This window comes from Ischnura elegans, chromosome 7 (assembly GCF_921293095.1).
Source record: "Ischnura elegans chromosome 7, ioIscEleg1.1, whole genome shotgun sequence".
Taxonomy (NCBI): domain Eukaryota; kingdom Metazoa; phylum Arthropoda; class Insecta; order Odonata; family Coenagrionidae; genus Ischnura; species Ischnura elegans.
Window position 1 is genome coordinate 80552055 of NC_060252.1, and position 23355 is coordinate 80575409.

At 37.5% G+C, this 23355-nt stretch overlaps 1 protein-coding gene across 1 annotated transcript in view; it reads right to left on the bottom strand.

The window, feature by feature from the left end:
* Positions 1-23355, bottom strand: part of LOC124162260 (delta-sarcoglycan-like) — a 391441-nt gene that overhangs the window by 203118 nt on the left and 164968 nt on the right. The window lies entirely within an intron of this gene.

Genomic DNA, 23355 nt, shown 5'->3' on the forward strand with positions numbered 1-23355 from the left:
CTTCTCACCCCCTCAATTATCACTGCATTATTCACTTGTCAAACATGAAGTGCACTAAATATTTTAAAAAGATTGCTTAACAACAAAGCTAATTCGTCAATCAATGATTATAAACTAAGTAGAATACGTATTTGGTTTAAAGGGAATAATAAATTTTACGTAGTAAAAATTACAAGGCAAATAATCGTTTTATTTAAATATAAATATAATAAGCTAATACGTCACAAATGTATTCCGAAAAGTCAGCCGGAAGATCGGAGCGTCAGCATTGAAGACCGGCAACATCAAACGTGGGGAAGTACTTAGTTCCAACACAAGAAGGGTAAATGGTAGGATCTGGAGTGAATGAAAAATTATGGTCAAACGACCACAGGAGGAAAATAAAAACAGCCAAGCCGCGTGAAAATGAACACGAAGTCGATTGCCGTGCAGCGTATCCGTCTCCTCACGATAAAAAATCACCAAATCGCGTGATTGCCTTGAGGAACTCCAGGTCGAGAGCCAAACAAAGTTTAAGGAGTATTTCGAGAAGAACGGCCAAATTTTTCCCCAAATGCATTACGGTCAGTTAAAAAGAACTCCACCGATATTTTATAGTAAGTCGTACTACGTATATCGACACCAAATATACTACGAAAGAGGATCCTCAATTCGGCCACTAATTGTGTTGTTTCTACCTGGACCTTTCACCAGTTGTTATTCATTTCATTTTCTTTCGCCAGTCAACCATTATAAAAGTTCATTCGAAGGATATGCTTTTTTATCGGATTTCTATCTTCATGTTCCCCATGATGTCTGCCGATGGATCTATTTGACCTCTCCACTAGCGATTATACGTATGTACTAATACAACCTTTGACCTTTCTTACTAAAATTGTTGAGTGAACTCGAAGAGAGTGAATCAACCACGAATTTTACGAAATAGGGTCCTCAAATCGGCCGCAAAATATGTTTTCACCCACCACGCATTTAAATAGGTTTACAAAAGACGCCACTCGTGTCGATTACGGACAAATGGATCCGAGTTTCACGAAGAAATAAGGTAAAATAATGGGTGTAAACCTAATTGATGTTGATGTGATTTATCAAATCCATGGCTTTTCAATGCTGTTCCTTGTATTGACAAACATTATACTGTAAAATATTGGATAAAAAGTGGATCGCATTGCACTCATAACCACGCCGCGGACATGCTTGGAAGACGATTTAAATGCGACTGAAGTGACAACAGGAATCAGCCTTCATTAGGATGGAATTGGGCCTTCTCTATGCAGTTTCCTTGATCCGCGATTCCCAATTTCCTCATCGCCAGACCACTTCTTCGGAGAAATTCTTCAGCTCCTTCGCAATCGACGTTGTGTCAACGTCATAAGACGTAGATGATGAATATCAGATTATTCACTAATGACTTCAACTCCAAATTAAATAATATAATGTAGCTATACGAAAACTTAGGCGTCAATGATAACGAAATATTCGGAGAGATAAATTTTTCGCTGAAAATTAATATGCTCTGTTATTAATTACATATCCAGATCAATCAATGGAGCGGCTTGGCATAAAATAGTGTATTTTTCTTTTGATATAAATGAGTAAATCGGCTACCAAAGTTGAAATATAAGGAGGAGATAAAAGTGCAGGTGCATGCGAGATAGAAATGCGAGTAACACCACAATAGAGTGATATATCAATATATATCACTGTATTATGGTGGTATAGCTCAAGATATTGTTGTAGACTTGATGCTGTGAGGAATGGGGTCGCCAAAATCGCAATTTAACATGATAATTTGTGAGATAGAAATGAAAGATAAGGCATGACGAAAAAATAATCGTCTCGATTCGCCATTTTCTCGTATATTTAATTTGAATTAATGCAAAAGTTGCCACCCACTTTTAATAATTTAGTGACGTCATTTATGTTCTGGTTCATTGAGTCGTTTAGAGAGACCCGATCCTTGACAACAAAAATCGCCGATCAGAGTGTTAGTGACAACAAACCACATGCGTTTGATACGAGAGCCCGATATGTTGCGATGAAACGGTGATCCGCTTAGCAAGAGCCTGTGACGTCGTGAACTCAGCAGTGGATGGATTAAGCGCGCCGAGTTTTCCCCGCGAACAGCCCGAGAAATAGGCGATAGATCTCAAAATGGGAAAATTAGTGTCTCCTTAATTTTTCACCTCCACAAAATCGACAATGGCCAAAAAATGGTGACAGAGCCGATTTTTCCGATAAGAAACGTTATTCTATGAGATATTGGAATTCAGCCGCAAACAAATATTTCAGCACCCATCGGTCAATGGTGATATTCAAGTATTTCATCTTTTCAAAAGTTAAATTCGTACACAGGATATGCTGAGACAAGGGAGTTCAAGTTATTCCAAATTATCTCACTTGTATAGACATTTCTATCTGATTAGTCTATAAGCAATAGTAGCGGCTCCAAAACGTGTAAAAACAATGCGTAAGAACTAATCAAAGGCTGTGCGTCAACACATTAGACAAAGAGAAAATTTATGTTCAGGATATGCTAAGACAAGAAAGTGCAAGGCCATTTCATATTATCTCAATTGTACCGATATTTGTTTAATGATAAGTCTACAAGTGATAACGGAGGATCTAAAATTCACAAAACCAATAAACTAAAAAAAGTACTTCCACACATTTTATGAAGAGAAACGGCAGAAAAAGTCAAGTGTCGCAAGGAAGACGCTTTTATCACAATATTACTATCTTTCCTCATTTTCACGGCCAAGACATCCAGACAAAACGAAGAGATCACGACAAAAATTTAGTTTGCTTCACACGTCGGCATAATTAATTAGGGAAAAGTTACCTCACTGGTGATGAGAATAAGAATAGGTGGCTAAACTGTGAAAAAGTGTCCTTGGGAGCACATCTTTCGCTCTTATTCCCTCGAGGCATTTTCAGGGAAATGAAAAAAGAGAGCATAATAAGAGAACACAAAGGGAAGGAAAAATGAAAATTGCACAGAGATACGCAGACTAGAATGAATTTTGGAAATCAAACCGACGAGAGTTGAAAGTGCCAGCACGCGGCGAAAATTGATGATCTCGGGTGAAGTTCACGCTTATTCGTACAAATCCCTTCAGCCAAACCTGGAAAGGACATGGTGGTAATAATTTTCTTGAGTAAATAGTGTGCATCAACAAAAGACTACAAACACCTCATAACATTTATTTGGTGTGAGATATTGAGTACGGGACACTTGCATTTTCCAAGCTGCGAAATCAAAAGGAAGCATAATTTTCATCTGAGAAGGCAGAAATTCGAAAAATTTATAGATCAATTTTGTTTTCAATATGCAGGACATTAACATAGCAACTCAAGGAACTAAAGGACTAAATTTACGGTAAATAAAGTCAGAAATAGCTGAAGATAATATGAAGCTTGTAAGCATTAAATTTAATACAATCCTTACTTTGTAAATGGTTTCGAAACCTAAACCAGTAGGTAGTAAAGCCCTTCACTAGGCGCGCTCTGAATAATAGACGATACACAGCTTTAAAAGCCGTGGATAATAATGGCCTATTTATTTAAGGAATGAAGACTCGACTGCTTTTATTTTATTTAGTTTCAAGAAAGAATTTATATCCAAGATAAATCGCGGAATTTATCATAACCCAGTCAACTTAAGTTTATTGCAAAATCTAATGCTCTGTAAAACTAAATATTTACTTTTCAAGGAAATGTAAGCGTGACGATCAATTTATTTATAAAAGTGTAGTATTTATTAATTTAACTAATTCAAGCAATGTAAGAGGTCTAGTAGATGTTCAGCGCACAATAGCATTTTTCACCGTGTACTTCCCTCCGTTCTCCAATTGATCACCTGGTCGTATCTGCATGCACATTAATGCCATTAAATTCAAGGTTATCGTGTACTCTGGCCACCCATCGCATGCGCGACATTGTCGTTTTTCCGCATGAAGCTTTCACGGAAAGACATGAAGGAGGAAAAGCTAGCTGATTGATTAACTATGCTCCGAGATGGGACGTCCAATCGCCTGGGGTGACAAGCACAGGATAGCCATCAACTGCTCCACGGTCATCAACGAATTACGCCACATTTTAACCAATAAAACCACGTAAAAATCGTAAATTCTCGTAAATTTCATTTCTATTCCAGTTATTTCGAAGCACTCCCATGATATAGACACCTATATTTCATTATATGTTAAGAATTTTTAATATGCACTCAGGCGAAAAAATGTAAATTCGCGTCACTATGCGTATCCGTGCAAATCGCTTGGGCGGTACATTTCAGCGAATCATTATGATTTTCAGGAGTACATTCCAAGGTAATAAAATGCTCAACTTTAATTAAAATAGGAAACGATGGTTCCTCAAACAGCATACTTGATGGCACTTCACTTGAGGCATATTTCAAGCGCAAATAAGTTTCCAAAGTAATATATCCTCACATACACTAGAAGCCAAAGTAATACATTGTCACACATATACTCATCAAATAAAAAACACAAGAAACGGAAGCAATGCATTATCATATGTAGTAACGCTAATTACATGTCAGAAATTTTTAGAAGATAATTAGTATAAGGACATACAATGTAAAACTATTTTTATTTTATAGATAGCTTTCTTGGAAAACTAAACAACTACGTAGAAAGTCATGCATATGACGCTCTCCGGATACGAGATATCATTTCCTGTATCCTTACCAAATATAATCATCACCACTAGAAGCCAAAGTAATATATATTGCCATAGACGTACTCATCACACAGAAACTAGAAGCCAAATTAATATATTGTAATATATGAACTGATCACACGGCCATTGGGAGCCAAAGTAACACATTGTCAAATATGAACTGGTCACACGGACGCTAGAAGTCAAAGTAATACATTGTCGTAGACATACTAATCACACGAGCACTACAAACCAAAGTAATATATTATATATACTCATCACACGGCCACTAGAAGCTGTCCTTATTACTGACTTTATTGAGCATATAAAGACATATTTCAGGGACAATTCGTGATAAACTCGGATCGTGCATTGAGCACAGGAAAACGTTCATCGGCTACGGTCACTTATTCCATCCAAGACGTTGAATTCATAAGGGCGATTATCACTTCAGAGAGAGAGAGAGGGAACACTCATCAGCGGCGGCGCTCTCTTTGAAGAACGCGGAATGAGTGGGGGAGTAAGAGGGTGGAATGGAGAATGGAGGGAAAACGACTTTGATTTAGCATTCAAATTACGAGGAGGAGGGAGAATATTCATGAGAGGAGACATATATAGGAGGGTTTTGGCAAGACGTTAGTGGACGCAAAGGAAGGTGGAAATGAGAAGGAAAAAAAGGAGAAGGTTTGTGATGATGAGGGAGCGAGAAGAGACAAAGAAAGACTGGAAGTAAAGAGGGCAGAAAAGAGACAAGAGCAAGAGTGCAGAAAGTTCGAAATGAACCGTTAGGTATACATCGATCAATGCTAAAATTATCTCCATAGAAACCATTCGCAGAAACTGACATGCCTCATGACCCTAAAATTTACTATGCACACGCTGAATAGGAGGAATAGTTCCACTAAACATATGCTACATGTACGATCATCAGCCTTCATCAACTATTCGACATCCCTCGAGAACGCTTCGCTAGGCAATGCTGTTATCACATTTTTCAGCGAATGCAAAGAAATAATCTCCATATTGCTAACCCGTCAAGTAAGAGCTCCTTTTCCAAATATGTAGTACTGAATGCTTGAGGGATAGTATTTGGAGATATTATATACCTGTAGCAAGTAGTTCAAATCTCAACAGTGGTTCTAAGTTCAACTCTAATCTGAGTTCAAAAGTCAGCATTTGATAGAGAATAATGGGAATATAGTAAATAATTTCGTGCACATTTTTACAACTAAGGGTAGAAGGAAAAAGGGAGCCCCATTACACTTTCAGTCTAATAAACGTATTGTAAAGAAGAGGTTTGACCTTAAGGAGGGCTTTATTTAATTTCATAATTAAGGGTGGTTGGAAATTATTAAACGTATGGTAGCAAAACAGCTCACTCAAGTTATGTATAACATAAAACGTTTTTCGCTGCGAAAAATTAAAACAAGTATAAAATTGACGTGTGGCCGTGGTTACGGGTTCCAATGAAGATGGAAAGCAGCAGATGAAAACGTGTTCAATTTAATGTTAAGGCAAGGAGCGACCAAAAATAACTAAAAGAAAAAAGGGGAGGGATGAGAAAATATATTTTGAGCACAGGAACTCTGAAAGATGTGGAAAAAAGGATTTGCAAGCTAGCAATGCAAGTAAAATAATATGTATCATTCGAATATGAAGCGTCATCGAGGGAATATTCTATAAAAAAGCTCATTAGTAACTAAAGCACCAGATTCATCTTCCAAAAGAATGTGATTCCCTTTGTTAAATGATGAACTGAACCCATATAGTTTTACTTATTCATTATTCGCTTCTGTGAACAGATTTTTTCCTTATCTTAGTTACAGATGATTTAATCGAAAGTGGCGGATTTCAAAATGTCTTCAAAGAGGGGAACAGTATTTATCCTCACCTTCCCTTCCGAACCATTAGTGCATATTTTGCCCATCATATCATATTCCTACAACTTCATCTTACCATGTTGTATTTTCAAGTAAAACCTCATCTCGATAGCATCAATCCTGTTTATAATATCCAACCTTAAAAGAACATGTTCTCACATAATTCGATGACGATTGAACACTTTTCCCAGTATTTTACTCAAATACTATGTTAGCAGATTACATATGATGCCGAAGACAGTCGAATTTGACCAAATTTTGGACTCATTTGCACCCCGACCATGATTTTCGAGCCGGTGATCCTGTTTTCATTCTCAAATTATTTGTTTCCCAACAAAAATCCGATGATTTATGGAAGGAATTTTCAAAACATGCCATCACAACCTTTCCTTCAAATATTAACCGATTTCAAAGAGTGGAAAATGGAGGAATTGCCAAAATATAGAGCAATACGCATGAATATTTCAAACGCATGCAACGATTACGCGTAGTGAGGGGCGAATACCAGGCCATATATTGGGGAGAATATGTAGTGATGACGATGGCAAGCAAATTTCGTTTGAAAATTTTTTATATTCAGCCTTTTGCGTTAAAATAACGCCTACCATTGATAATTTACCACTTAGATACTTTTTAATGCTTACCTCTATTAACCATAAGGTAAAGAGAATTTGTTCACCTACTTACTCTACCAATTTTAAATGAAATACGAAAAAATAGGACAAAAGGCAAGGTATCAAACCAGCAATAGTTTATGCGTTCTGTAGATGAGAATATGGAAGTCATAAATCGTTTTGAATCAAATAAATTGGCCAAAAAAATGGATGATAAAGATATTTCTGTAATTCATATAATGATCCTGGAAAACTCGGAGTAAGTTCAGATGCATCTGAAAGGGAATCATTGGAAATCGATATCAGAAATGGGTAGGTGGCACGAATTGGCACATGGTGCCAGCAGGTGGCAGATGGTGTGACGTGAGAACGAATGAGATGGAACTTGGCGGGCTAAATGAGATGAAAATGAAAACGCGAACGAAAAGAGAAGAGTGTTTCGTAAGAGAGTACAAGGGAAAAAGCGATGAGCGCATCGATTGAGCTCCAATGAGGATAAACCTTCAGGTATTATCCCATAATAATCCGATTTTGCTTTTAAGAAACGTCAAAACTTTTTACATTTTCAGCTCTATCCAGGAAAAATTTAAACTACTTTTTCTCATGTGCTGTTAAGTTTAATGGCGAAATATGTATCTGCCACAATATTTATGATTGAGTAGAAAATTTTCACTTTCAAAAAATTAGAAATCTTGAAAATTAATTTCTCCCAGAAGCAGCTCCGGGTTAGAAATGGTAAAAAAAAGGAAGATACGAAATTTAGAAACAAATGTAGACCACTGTTGTGAATGTGGTTCATTCTCGAGAATTGTTGGAGTCACATTAATTTCTATGAGAAAAAAATCACCTGCACCGGGAATCGCACCTTTGGCTTTCTGGGATACTGTTTAGACTAACATGCTATTCAGATTCTTTACCATTTGGCACCGTTGAATCTCTCTAAAATTGCCATGGGCCGATTCCCTGTCCAGGGAAATTTTTGCACCAATATGAAATTGCAATAGAATCTCCGACAGGGTGCAAAAATAGCAAATTCATGGTAAATATGTACTCATACCAAAAGTGTACTCATTTAATTCCTGCATTACACCAAGTTTATCAGTATAGCTAACAGATCCCAAAAATAGCATGAGCAACCTTATTATAGCCTATTAACGGCTCAAAAAATGAATGGCCTACACACTATATATGATACACAGCATCATACAGCACATAAATGTGTTCCATCTGCACTCTGTGTCGGAACTCAAATCCTGATTAAAACTGTCCTGGACGAATATCGAATAATAGTGTTCCATATTCGATATCGAGTAATAGTAATACGATAATCGAATCCAATAGTAATATTCAACTATTATTCAATTAATAATTTCCGAGAATATTCGGCAGTGACGAGGAATCGTTGAAAAATTGAGATGATTATAAATTTTTGAGAAGGGATTAAAAAATGCTTGTCGCCCAGTTGGGCAAGCAGAATATGAAGCGAAACTTAGGAGTTTATTGTCCAAAGGAGTAAAAATATGAATCATTATATAAAAAACCGCAAATCGTAAAAACAATTTGACTTGTAATATGTTATACTTAGATGAAGTAGGTATAATAATTATTTCACTCACATATATTCCGTAGATTATGAAATTTAAAAGAAAAATTGGAAAGGCAGATGGTGAAAGGCCAAATAGGAAAAAAAAACTTTTCATGACTATACCAAAAAGCAGTAGAATATGTCTCCATTAGTAATCCAGCCATGCAGCCAGTCTCAAAAATATAATGCGTTTATGCTTCGGAACTACTTGTGCGAGGACATTATTAAAGTGGGCATAAACGACAACTATTCGGAACTATTTCATATCATAATGTTCCACACCACCTTGTCTCGTACCGCTGATTCCAGGTTTTTATTTAAATACAGAAAAGTCGCAATAAACGTGAAAAAAATACCTAAAGGTATTGTAAATTTTTCCACGGAAAATTCATTAAGAGGTGTACATTTGGCTGTTAAATTATATCATTAAAAAATTTCCCAACTTCCCATTGACATATTCAATGTAATTAACCCGCATTTTCAGCAGAAGCATTATAAAGTCGTCCAGTTGAGCAATGAATGTTTCCCCGCTAGGTCTAACATTAGCTACGGGGATATTTGTGGGATAGAACATTAAGAGCCCACACGTACGATGATTCCCCAAAGATCAAGCATTAATCTGGTGACCGTAATGACATCAAGCTTCTCCCACAAGAAGACGGAGGAAGTTTATCCTCCCACGCCACATGATTGGACACCGGGCCGCAATAAGAAACCGTCACATTGAGAGGCAGCTAAAAAATAACAGAAACAGTATCTAAAAATTGAGAGGCAGTTAATAAAGAAAAATGTCGGAGGAAATAAGAGGAAATTAAAAGGAAACAAAATGACATAGAAACTAATTTCGTTAAGTCCCACAGGATGGCGGCACTGCTACTTTCATGCCTCCAGGGAACACTGAAGCTTCGAGATGAGTGATGAATGTCAGCCATGCCAATGAAAGTCTATGTGAGACGAGACTGCGTCGCAAGCAATAAACGAAGCAAAATTGGGTCAACGAAAAAATAGTATCGGTAAAGGGATGGGAGTATTTTTTTAAAACTGACAAGTAAGCCGTACAAAATATATAGATAGAATAATATACACCTATAAGAATGATTGAAGGAACCCCTCGTTTCACTGAACTATCATTTAACCTCACATAATAAGTTCAATGCATCGTCACCTTTCTACTCTGAAAGTGACGAAGAACTTGAGACGCTTGTGGCTCACCTTCGCAAGCAAGCATTACATTATTTCCCTCAGGGGCAAACGCTAAAAAATACGCTAAAATCCGTATAGGTTGCATGAAAAAGTGATAGTAATTGGAGTGGCATAAATTAGCATGGACTTTTTTTTAAAAAACGGAACGACAATTAGGCTGTGAGGTTTATTACTATTATTAAAATATGCTAAGATACAAGTATAAAACAGTGCGCTTGTTAGTGCATTCGTCGGAAACTAGCACTGCCTATGAGCGATTAACAGGAGGTATGCCTAGCCAAATAGGCAATCTCGCCACAAGAACATCAGCTGTAAGCTGGCACTTACTTTTCGGAACTGAGAAAAGTTATGTCTCCCTTGCCTTAAAATGATCCTAATGAGGTTAATATTAACATGATAAAATTCGGTCACTTTAAATTAACAGGAACCCGTGCCACAAGGGCCCTAAGTACTTAGGACTCGTAATTGAGTTTTTTGTGGCAGAAAAAGTACTACATATATATATATATATATATATATATATCAGAAATTGTGAAATTTTAGTTCTGTAGAGCCGAATTTCTGTTTGTTTTGACCTATCTCTAAGTGTTTACGGTGCAGGGTAGTATCCAAACGGGGGAGAGTTGGATCTCATTACGACGGACAATATCTCGTAAACGCTTAAAGATAGGAAATAAATCAGAACTTCGGCCCAACAAAAATCCGATGACTTATGGAAGGAGTTTTCAAAACATGCCATCACAGCCTTTCCTTCAAATACTAACCGATTTCCAAGAGTGGAAAATGGAGGACTGCCAAAATATAGAGCAATACGCATGAATATTCCAAACGCATGCAACGATTACGCATAGTGAGGGGCGAATATCAGGCCATCTATTGGGGAGCATACGTAGTGATGACGATGGCAAGCAATATGCAGTTGATGAGCGCTGTAGAAATGAATAGATCCAGCCGATGCAGATACCGCAGCCTCGTAAATTATTATAGCGATACGCACGGCACATTTTCATAGAAGCGACTTAGCACTAAGCGTTCTACAGAAATGAAACGGTATGACGTCGAAAATGGTATGGAGTAAATGCATAAACGGAGAAATGCCATCACATTTCTGCATTCCGCGAGCTGAACATAAAAGAAATTAAGTCTCGAGCGCTTCTAGCTCATAGCACAGCGTGAATGCATCCTACAGAATAATTTGACGAAAGGCTTATAAAGAATAATGAGGACAAAATATTCCTACTTCATTTCTACGCAAAGCAAAGGTCATCACTGATCCTTAAATAGAATGAAATAGGCGCACGGAGTGATAAATATAGAGATGGGAACTCTTTTATTTTTGCAAATAATCGAATGAGAACATCGTCCTCCTTCAGTGCGAGACGCCATATTTTTATTCAGATCAGTGACACTGGCCAGTGGAAACCATTCTTCGGGAAGCAATGCTGGACGTAAGGCGTTGAAGGGGGAAATACGGTGAACAGAGCTATAATATGATTGAATAAAACCGATAAGTACAAACCGAAACTTGTCAAGAGACTATTAAAATATATGACGACGGAATTGGGAAGTCACGTTGTATTAACGGGAGAAAAGAAACGAAATTTCGACTTGAGACTTAAAAACTCAGCTTTTAACTCGCAATTAACATCGCCAGATAGTGAGGCACAAATATGGCACAGGAATAGGAACCGAATCATACAGAATAAAGGGCCGGTATTTTTCCAGTTACTCCCGATGACTAGATGACTCGATCACCAAATAGCAGCCTCGTTAGGAAAAGCAATCAAATTCTGGGAAAAATATAAATCTATAAAACAAAATCTAATAATACAACCCACAGATTATTAAGTATTCGCCAAAATTTATAACGACGCAATCGACGAGCACCCATAAATTAACGGGACAAAATAAACGAACTTCTAGCTAATGACTCAATAAAAACTCGTAATTATATACGCCAGATAGTGATTCACAACTATGGTTTAAAAGTAAGAATTGAATAGTACAGAAAAAAATCAAGTATTTCTCCAGTCAGTACCGATGATTTGGTAACTTGCTTCAACAAATAGCTGCCTTGGGAGGCGCCGCAAGGAAAAACAATCGAATATTGGAAAATTTCGACCTCCTTCCGTGTGATACAACCAGATTCTTAACCAGATCAGTGACACTGACCAGTGAAACCCATCCCTCTTAAAGCGATGCTGAGATTATGCGTAGATTAGGGGAGGAGGATCCAGGAATTGGGGTACATTGTGGTTGAATAATATCTAGCAGTATAATCCGCAATTTATTTAGCGACCATTAAAATTTATGACGCTGTAATCTCCTCAAGCTCCTTTGAATTACGAAATGAAGTTCCGGCTTAAGACCAATAAAATCCGGCTTAAAAATCGTAATTAACAACGCCAGATAGCGTTGCACAAACATGGTATAGGAGTAAGAACCAGATCATACATAAAAAAAAGGCTGGTATTTTCCAGTTACCTACTCCTGATGATTTTGTGACTCGCTTCAACAAATAGCTGCCTTGGGGCGCGTCGCTCGAAAAAGCAATCGAATGCTGGAAAATATCGTCCTCCTTCCGAACGATACAACCAGATTCTTATTCAGATCAGTGACCCTGGCTAGTGTAGCCCATTCCTTCGAAAGCGATGCTGGGCGTAAGGCGTAAGGGAGAGGGGTTAGGACCTTGGGACATGGGGGAAACAAGGGAGGAGGGTTATTGGAACGGGAAAAGAGGTCCCGAGGAGATGGAGCAAACAAGAGAGGAGATATCCGATCTCTTTCTCCTGACCACACGCCTCCATTTCCTGAGCGGAGCTGCAACAAGGCTCCACCGTTTTGCTTCCGGTCCGAGAACTTCTTTCCCCAAACACATCCAATTGGCAAAATCTACAGCACACAACTAGAGCTTCCCTCCTTTAATCCACTTGATTTCTCCCTCCACTGTTTTTTTTCTTTATTGCTCCATAGCTATTTACCTCAGAATCCGCGCATCACTAGGTCTTCAAGGTCGACTTGCAAGCCGAGCGTTTAATACGAGGCGTGATTTATTACGCCCGAACACAAAAGTAAAAAACGTTAAATTATAGACGTTATCTTCAACCACAATGAGAACTCACCAATTTGCAATAGCGAGTGTTCCAAATGGATAATCTAACGTGTTTTAAGTGTGAATCGCATGTGTCTCCATTGCGATAATGTGAAAAAAAGCAACCAAATAGTAAAAATTGCACTTGAATGCATTATTATCTTTAATCACGATAAGAACTGAAGTGTTTGAATTTTCTGAATGAAAAATGTAACTTGTTTTCCCCTGCTTTGCAAAAATAGTCACATTCCTCCCGTATTTCTTCATTACAACAGCCTAAAACAAAACAGCTAAAAAATTATGTTTTCCGATCATATTTGACGCATCACTATGGGCATATTAATGTAGCTCATCAATTTCTTAAGCCCAATTAACTTCCTTACTCTTCTCCACTAGCAAGATTCCTTCCCAAAACAACCAATTCCTATTCCCAAACCCCTATTCCTTCCCCTATCCAGTTCATATTTCACCCACACCATCTGACTTCTGTCAACTATTTTTGCAGTTTCAACTCCTCGCCAGTATTGAAACCCATTTTTCGTCCATTTCCCTTTCCGTACTTCATCCAGTTACGAATATATCACAGCAATAGCACTTTTCGCAGTAATATTTCCGGGAATGGCAATAAATAGCGATGGATACAAGCTACTCTGCGTTATACGCCAACCATAAATACAATATTCATCTTTGTAAATAGCCTATTTTAATTGTTGCTCAAGATAGGCTTATTCCTGTCCACCAGATGATTCATATCACCTATTCAGTAGTGGATAATTTTTTTATAAACTATGCCTGATGTTTTAAAAAAAAGGTGTCGCCCTGTGTATCGGATTCTTCCTCCAATATGTTGAAACGAGTGGTTTAAGTGTTATTTTAACAATAAGTGCGCTTAGAATAATAAATATAGGGCGCGATCATTTAGATGAGTGTCTACTCGCTTGATGACCGCATCGTCCAGAGAAATTGACTCGAATCACTTCACAACTAAACCTTCTTCCTACGACTATACCAGTGTCACACACGCATTCCTTCCAAACTGTTCCTCTATCCCACCACAGAGATCCTATCGCCTAAGTGTTGACATGGTAACGAACAATCTAATATTCCTGTGGCCACTAAAAGACTCTAAAACTACTATTCTTGTTTAAAACTCGTCCTATTGTGATATTATTCAATAATTTCAAAAACTAGAACACGATTTTGATATACACTCCGGCACTAAAATGTCCGGTTGGGGCAGGCCGATGATTATTGCCTGCCGGCATTCCAGGGGTAACTGGTTCGGCGCCCACCTCCATTTAACAAAAAAAAAACTTATTTTCTCTCGTAACTAATTTTTCTTTTCATTCCATAATTTGACAGACTCTTTCAGAGTCCCTGAAATTTTGGTTTCATTTTTCAAAATAGCGACCACTTTATTGTTCGTAAATAAAAAATAGACCACATAAGTGTAGGACCTAAAGAGAGCAACGGATGAAAGTAAAACCGGTACGGCCAAAAATAACGTCCGAATGTGTTGATTTGTGCAACTTTATTTGATGAAACTGTAGGTCATGAAGAGCCAAAATGTGCTCCACCCTAACCCAAGTCCCCCCCACTCCCTAATAAAACCCTGAACAGCTCCTGAAGGAGGAAATGGACAGGGAGAGAGAAGAGGGGGAGGGGTTGGTGCGGAAGTGGCGTCCAGAGATAAAATCGCAAAGGATTAGGGATCGCCCGTACGTCTTGACCCTTCGGAGGTTGTGGAAAGGGATCGGAGTGGGAGGAAGATGATGGCTGCACAAGAGGGAGGGGAACGAGAGACAGGAAAGGAAATAAGGAGGGAACGGGGGAAAAGCGCCGGGTTTATAAGGGGAAGATAAAAGCCGAAGCGAAGGTTGGTAACATTGCAGGAGAGGAGAGAGGGGACGAGCAGAGATCTAGAGGAGAAAACCTTTTGCAACAAAAAATAGAAGAACCTCTCAACGCTTAGGTAAAATGCCGACCTAAGCCGGCTAGGATAAGTTTAATAGATGCAGGCGTTATGCAGGTGGAAATGCGACATCTTTAAATAAAATATGGTAGCACTTTTCCACAATATGTGGACACTGTAGGTCACGGAGAGCCAAAATATTTAAAATAATATAAATAAAATTAATATTAAATAATATTAATTAATTAAAAATATTATTAAAAATATTTTCCATAATGCTGTGGAAAAGTCGTTTATTCAAATATCGGCTAGGGTATTTACTCTAAACGAGCATGCTTTGTTCAAATGGACAGCGTATAGTACACAACTATTGGCGTCAAGATTCAACTCCTTTAAAATTCCCACAGCCAACGTCTTCAAAAGCACTCAAATCCAACGTGCTTATTCACTCAAATTAGCAAAACTACTGATTTTACCTAGTTTTGCAAGATACAGTTCATATGTACATGTATAAGACTAGATTAGAAGTCTCTAAGTTGTTTTGGCTGATCAGACCTAAGCCCATGGAATTAAAAATAGCCGAGGAAATCTAGTTCAAACGAGCATACTTTTTTCATATGGACACTGGAAAACGTTTAGTACTCCTGAGGTCTGAAGGTAAACTCGTTTCAAAAATGAAATAAGTCAATACAGGTGGCATCATTTCAGAAAATCTACGTGACCATTCACTCCAATTCCTAAATTTGGAGGGTCTTTACCAAATTTTGCGAACAAATGTTCATATTTAATAATTTAAATAAACATTATTCTCTTACCGCAATATAAATTATCTGATCGATCGGCCAATGCCATTCAGTTCAAGCAAGAATACTTTTTTTTTAAATACAGCAAGTCAATATAGGTTACATCGAACAGGAAAACATACTTATCCATGAACTCCGATTGGTAAAATTATAGGGTCTCAACCAATTTCTGCAAGCGACTGTTCATATCTACATATTAAAGACTAGCTTATAACTCTCTCCTAGAGTAGTACAAGATGGGTGATAGTTTGATTCCGATGAAACCTATAAATTTTCAATAAATTCAGTCACCAACTGACATAACATAAGAAGAGTTGGAAGATATTAAAAGAATGACGAGGGTTTATAAGGGGAAGATAAACGCGGATGCGATGGTAGCAGGAAAGGAAAGAAGACGAGAAAAGACCATGAGGATGGGAACACATTTTGCAGCAAAAAATAAAAGACCCACTAATCGCTTCGGTAAATGCCGGACAATGTCCAAAGAATTAGAAACCGGCAACGCTATTTAGTTCAAACGAAGATGCTTTGCTCAAATGGACAGCGTATAGACACAGCGTGCACACAATTGTAGATGAATGAGTTAACTGCTTTCAACATTACGACAAAGTCAATCCATACATCCATGATAAAAACAAAAATGGTAATCCCCACACTATTTAATGTAACACTCAACGACTGACCATGGTTTCAACACTTTGTGCCCGTTTCAAGGTTCTTAAAGCTTATAGAGTGTTAAATTAAATAGCGTGGATATTACCGCTTGTGTTTTTATCATGGATATAGCAAATTTCCACAAAATTAAGCCTGAAACGATTTTATATAAATCCATACATCATCCAGGAAAACCTTATGATTTTATTTACTCCAGATGGCACAATGTACCTGGAAAAATTTAGATTTTTTGCGATCCTCTACAAATTTTTAAAAGAAACTGTTCACATTTACTTATTTAATTTTGTAAACTTTATGAAAAATTATTATAAATTTACAATGAATTTGATCTTCCAATGACATAACACAAGAAGAGTTGGAAGATATTAAAAGAATAATAAAATTTTATAAGAGGAGGAGAGAAGCCGAAGCGATGGTAACAGGGGAGGAGGGAAGGCAAGCAAAGATCATGAGGAGGAGGAAACATTTTGCAACAAAAAAAATACAGACCGACTCATCGCTTCGGTGAGATACCGACCTAAGCCTAAGGAATTAAAAATAGCATAGGAAATCTAGTTTAAACGAGCATACTTTGTTCATATGGACACGACAACGTTTAGTACTCCTGAGGTCTGAGGGTAAAATCGTTTCAAAGATGAAATAAGTAAATACAGATGGCATCATTTCAGAAAATCTACGTTGCCATTCACTCCAATTCCTAAATTTGGAGGGTCTTTACCAAATTTTGCGAACGAATGCTCACATTTACAAATTTAACTAAATGTTATTTTTCTCTTACTGCAATATAAATTAGCTGATCGATTGGCCAGGGCTATTCAGTTCAAACAAGAATACTTTTTTTTTAATGCAACAAGTCAATATAGGTTATATCGAACAGGAAAACATACGTATCCATGCACTCCAATTGGTAAAATTATAGGGCCTCAACCAATTTCTGCAAGCGACTGTTCATATCTAAATATTAAAGACTAGCTTAGAACTCTCTCCTAGAGTAGTACAAAATGGGTGATAGTTTAGTTCCGATAAAACCTATAAATTTTCAATAAATCCAGTCTACAAATGACATATCATATTAGAGCTGGAAGATATTGAAATAATGATGAGGGTTTATCCAGAGAAGATAAAAACCGAAGTGAACGTTGGTAACATTTCAGAAAAGCGTGGAGGACGAGCGAAGATGAAGAGGAGGAGAAAAAATTTTGCGACAAAAATAAAAGACCCTCTCAACGCTTTGCTAAAATGCCGACTAAAGTCCGAAGAAATAGAAATCGCCGAGACTATTTAGTTAAGTAGGCGCTAAGAGTAAACTACATTGAAAAATACAGCAAAGTCAATGTAAGTTATATCACCTACCAAAGTCAACATAGGTTACATCAAAACCTCCGTGTCCATTACTATTGGTAACATTGGATTCTTTTCTAACTTTTTGCACGGGATTGCTCTTTCTACATATTTAAGCCTGGCCTAAGACTCACTCTAATCGCAATACTAATTGACTGATCGTTTAATTCCGATAAAACCAATAAATATTCAATAAATTCAGCAGTCTACAAATGTTAAGAGTAGTGCCTATATTAACACATTAGGTCACTAAGAGTAATGCATAAAAGATAAATAAAATTAAGCTTATTCTGATCGTGTAGTGAAACATTCCAAATAAATTCCGAACATTTCAATTTTCATCCTTATATGAAGTAACACGCAACGATGTGCACAAGAAATTTTGGAGATGTTTCATCCATATTTTTTTGAAAATCTGTATATAACGAGGATCCTATTACTGTATTGCTAAACGATCAAAATTCTCGTTTAAGTAAACTTCAAGTAATTCTAGTTTGTATTACTTTTCAAGCTAAATGCGAACATGCCTGTGCTACCAGAGTACTTAGCGTTCAAACTCAGATAACAAATTGGAGATTTAATTTCCGTGACGATACCAAGAAAACGACCCAGGAAAGAGGAAATACTTAAGAAGGATGCGGGCTACAAAAAATACTCGCTTGAGTGCGAAAAAGATAATTGGTTCAGGTGAAAGGACATGGGCTGCGTGAAGAAAAGCAAGGGATTACAAGGTTAATGGGAATGGGTGGCAAAAACGTTTTAGGGAAAAGTAAAAGGAGAAGTCGGAGCTAAAGACATGATTCTACACACCACTAACAAAAGAAAAACAGAAATTCTGGAGGTCAGAGAATACTTTCGAATGTGAAAGTATACTGCTTATCTTGTGCAAAAATGCGAATTCATCGTGTACAATACACAGTTACAGAATATTGACGGAAACAATCTCAGGTAATTGTAATAATTCCAGCTCAAAATAACACATTACCAACGAAATGTCACATTCTTCCAGTACCTTTTTCCATTCAGATTGAAATTTCAAAGATAATTACAATTTAATGCCAAATTCCCTACCTTTATTTCTAGTTCCTTCGCTCAAAAGCGACTAGAGTAGGAGTTAATAATATTAAGAAAAAGATTTCTTTGGAATGAGCGCATCACAGTTTCTTACATCAAAGTAGAGTAAAAATGGACGCAAATAGTTTCCATTAACTCTGAGACCATATAATTACAGTTTTACCCCATCTGCTCCGTACCCTGTAGTAACTAACAATCGTGAAATGCCACTTCAATTCCTATAAAAATAAATGATTAATACAACAAAACCATGTTTAAAGTCTTGCGAAGTCATATTTAAGAAAGACTTGCTCCCTGGAATCGTGTCAAAAGTTAGCAATAGTTCCGAGAAAGATAGAACACGCCTGAATGAGAAATTTTGTGATTATTTTTTTCTTTCTTCCAGAATTAAAGCAAAATGGCTGGATTGAAGACACTTCATAGTTAAAATCAAAACGCTTACACTTATCTTGAGAGAATTTGTAGAATTCTTCAGACGTACCAAACAACAAATAGCCCAAATTTTTACTATCAGCAATTGATCAAGAAGTGATAGATATCGTACGAAAACGAATCACAAGCCAAAGGTTGGCCGCAGTATTTTAGGATTTAATAAACTACTATTTGGGGAAGGATGATGAGGGTGTTTGCGGAGTATTTAAGAAGAAGGAGGCATCTGACATTAGAAATGAGACGAATAAGGGGTTCCCACAATCCGATCGAATTAGATGAAGACTATTTTCGAATGTTTTTCAGTGTTGAAAGACATTTTACAATATTTTTCAATAGCTTCACGATATTTTGAATATATAGCTTGTTAACAAGCATAATTTAAGGTGGCAGACAAAAGAATAATTATTAAACCAAATTTACGCGAAAAATACGTATTTTATTAATTAATGAATGACTCCCTAACACTTTACATAGATAAAGAGAATGACTAATATTTATCATCCATTGCTTTATTTCTAAAGAGGATATTTTCAATATTCTGGCAAATAACATGAAATTCCCCAGCACATAAAAATTATTGAAACTATCGACTTTATTGAGGAAGTTTTCCGAAAATAATAGGCGGTACATATAATTTACCCTTTTGCGTCAAAATAAAAACGTAAATACGATTACCTTAAAACGCCTAGGAAACGGAATTACTTGAAGTTTTCAAAATGAAAGTAGATGGTTTGCGTAATTGTTTCCTTACTTCGTACTGAACGAAAAAATAAGAGAAGAGTAGGTATTACTATGACCAAAGGATAGCAGAAAACTCATTGACCACCGGTATTTTTCAAGATCGAAAGAGAAGAACTTAGGAGCGGTTCGCTTAGATGGAGAGTAATCAAATACAAGATAACAGAGAATACAGGACTGATAAACATTCGTCTAATGCCAGAGGCGAGAATAAGCGCGGAATGCGAGAGGAGAGATTAAAAGAGAATGCTGAAAAAGGAGAGGAGAGCAGCGCAATATCACATTTACACTTAGAGCTCTGAGAGGCGCGGGTTTCGGAGTAAGCGCGGATTTAGCCTCGTGGATGAACAAAAGTGCTTACAGGGAAACCCAGGAGAGCCGTACACAACGCTCACCTGTCCGAAAGGGTTCAGAACCGGTCTTATTTATTTCTCCCGGCAACTTCCAACGCACGCTGGTCAAGGTGAGAAATAAGCAACCAGCGGAGATAAAGCTGACCTCGGAGCCGTGGGATAAAATCCCCGGAGATCCAACGCTGGAAGCATGAACACCAATTTTACATCGAAGGAATGGGGAAGCAAATCCAGAATGGTAAGGGTGGAGATTCAATTTCTCTGGAAAAGAAAAATAATTGAGAAACGCGCACACGCACTCCTCTTATGCAAAATGAGAAGATTCAGTATTCGTGTGTACTGGAGTATGTAATTTCTTCATCTTAAGGATTAAAGTCTTTAACGACGCATGAATGTTAGGGTGTTGAAAGAAAAAATACATTCTTAATTAGAGATGCGATGTCTGTTATTTTCGGACGAGCTATAGCTGTGAAGATTTATCGGGTCTCGCACCGAGTAAGGTCATGCATATATCCATCTAACGCTTCGGCAGGCAACTCGCCCATCGTCTTCAGGGGATTCAGGAATCAAAACGTTGTTTAAAGTATACCGGAACTAGCCGGGGTGATAAATTTTACGGGAGTCACCCGCAATGCACAATCGTGCGAAAGATCCACAGAGAAAAAATCATTCACCTTGACCGGGATTCGAACCCGGATCCCCCGATTTCCGGTCGAGTGTTACAGCCAGTTCAGCTATCGAGGCGTCATTCTTCCCTGTTTTCCACAATATCCACAGGGAAGAATGACGCCTCGATAGCTTAACTGGCTGTAACACTCGACCGGAAATCGGGGGATCCGGGTTCGAATCCCGGTCCAGGCGAATGATTTTTTCTCTGTGTATCTTTCGCACGATTAAAACTTTCAACAAAAATCATAAAATAAAAATACTTTGTTCTATTCCACACTTTATTTTAAATAGTACGACTCGGGTTTCTACATATCATGCTAAAATCAGGATGTTAGCATGATATGCAGGAACCCAGGTCTGATGATAGCATGATATGAAGAAACCCGGGTCGTACTATTTAAAATAAAGTGAGCAATAGAACAAAGTATTTTTATTTTATGATGAAGCAGTTCCACAAAGTAACGCCGGAGACCGTGTCTCATATTTGGACAAAAATTTAACCTCAGATTCATTGGATTCCTGAATCCCTGAAAACGATGGGCGAGTTGCTTGTGGAAAGGTGAGGGAGATATGGAGGACTTGACCAGTGCAAGACCCAAGAAATCTTCATTGCTGGCGACTAGTTTGTTCACTCTTCATTCTTTGGGCCTGAGTTCTTATCCCGCCATTGAATAAGCAACTCGTTCTCCGTCGTCATGGATTCAGAAATTCAATAACAATCCTTCGATTTTCTGAATAGCTGAGGGCGAGTTACATATCGAAAGGCCGGAAGGAGATACAGAGGATCTTTACCTGTTTTTCCCCCGAGCCATAAAGGACTTTAATAAAAACTAGTCCCAACTTCGCCAGAGCACTTCTTTTTTTTTTTTTTTGCTGTAAACGGCTGGCGTCCAAACACCCCCTGCCACATGCCTTTTAGGCGGCTTGCGGGGTATTACATAGATGTATATGTAGATGAACCCTTAACTACTGCCACGGTTTTTTGAGACGTTAGCACTGGCGTGGGGACATACTAGATGACCAAATTATTTATTTGATTCCTTAATAATTACTGATATTTTGCCAAAACCACAGTGCATTTCTGAAATTTCAAATTGTTTTCAACAGTTTCATATTATTATATTTTGATATTTTCAATATTTAATATTTTTTTCATATTTATATAAAAAAACCTTGCATTTTTTTCTGAAAACGTAAAATCATATTTAATTTTCTCTTCATTCAGGTCCCGGGAACTCATAATTCAATAATTATAAAAAGTACAAAATAAAGTAATATACACCACTTCACTTCACAATGGTAATTACTTCAATGCAAAAAAATTAGGTACACATAACGCAACTAGTGGCGCGGGGACATAGTGAGTCCCCAGATCACTTTACACTATGTTTACACTTCACAAGGGTGAGATAGACTAACAAAAACCAGTTTGGTGGGTGCGGGAAGTAGACTGGAAGCTACTAAGTAGGTAAGCGATGCAGCCAAATCACCCTGGAAGTAAACAACAAATTTACCAGCCTGGGGCTCTACCATCACCCCGTGCCAGTAGCTAAGGGTTAACCGTTGTGAGACCCGAAAAGTTTTCACTGCCGAAAAGTAGAGAACAAGAAATGAGATGCTATTGCCATACTTGAACCAAACAATACCAGGATTAAAATTTCTATTCTGTTACATGAAGATATACTCCTTCAGAATGATCACGTTGAGAGCTTATTTAATTTTGAGAAAAATGGTAATTTAAATCACAAAAATAATAATTTATTTCCTTGATAAAACATTAAACTTCTTCATCAGCATAACGTGACAGCCGGGCTTGCAACATGAGAAGTAACATTCTCATTGAAATACATTTATGGGTAATATTCATCTGAAAAGCATCTGAAGATCTGAAAAACATCTCTGAAAGAGGTATTTGTAGTCATTTATGCTGAAAGTAATTAGAAGGTATAGATTACAAAAAGCTGTAGAGTTCATTATTATAAACGAAACCATAAATACACGAAATACGATTTATAGAAATTTTTAATATGCTTAGCATTAAAATTGTAGGCACTACCAGTCGTTCAATTTTGCTTGATTTTCATCCAGTTCCCGGAGGAAAAATTCAAATATTTAGCTTTCTTTCTGTAAGTGCGTCGTGCTTTTTACTGAATAGATAAAAATAAACTGAAAAAAAACGAAACACTGTCTCCACAACATCAGAGAGGGGTTGTGGTAGAGGTGGCTAAACTCGCGTCTCCTTTCGTGGCACGAGGAGAGGGTTCCTTCCGAAACAAAGGAAGTCTCCGATGCACCGGTGTCGCCGCCA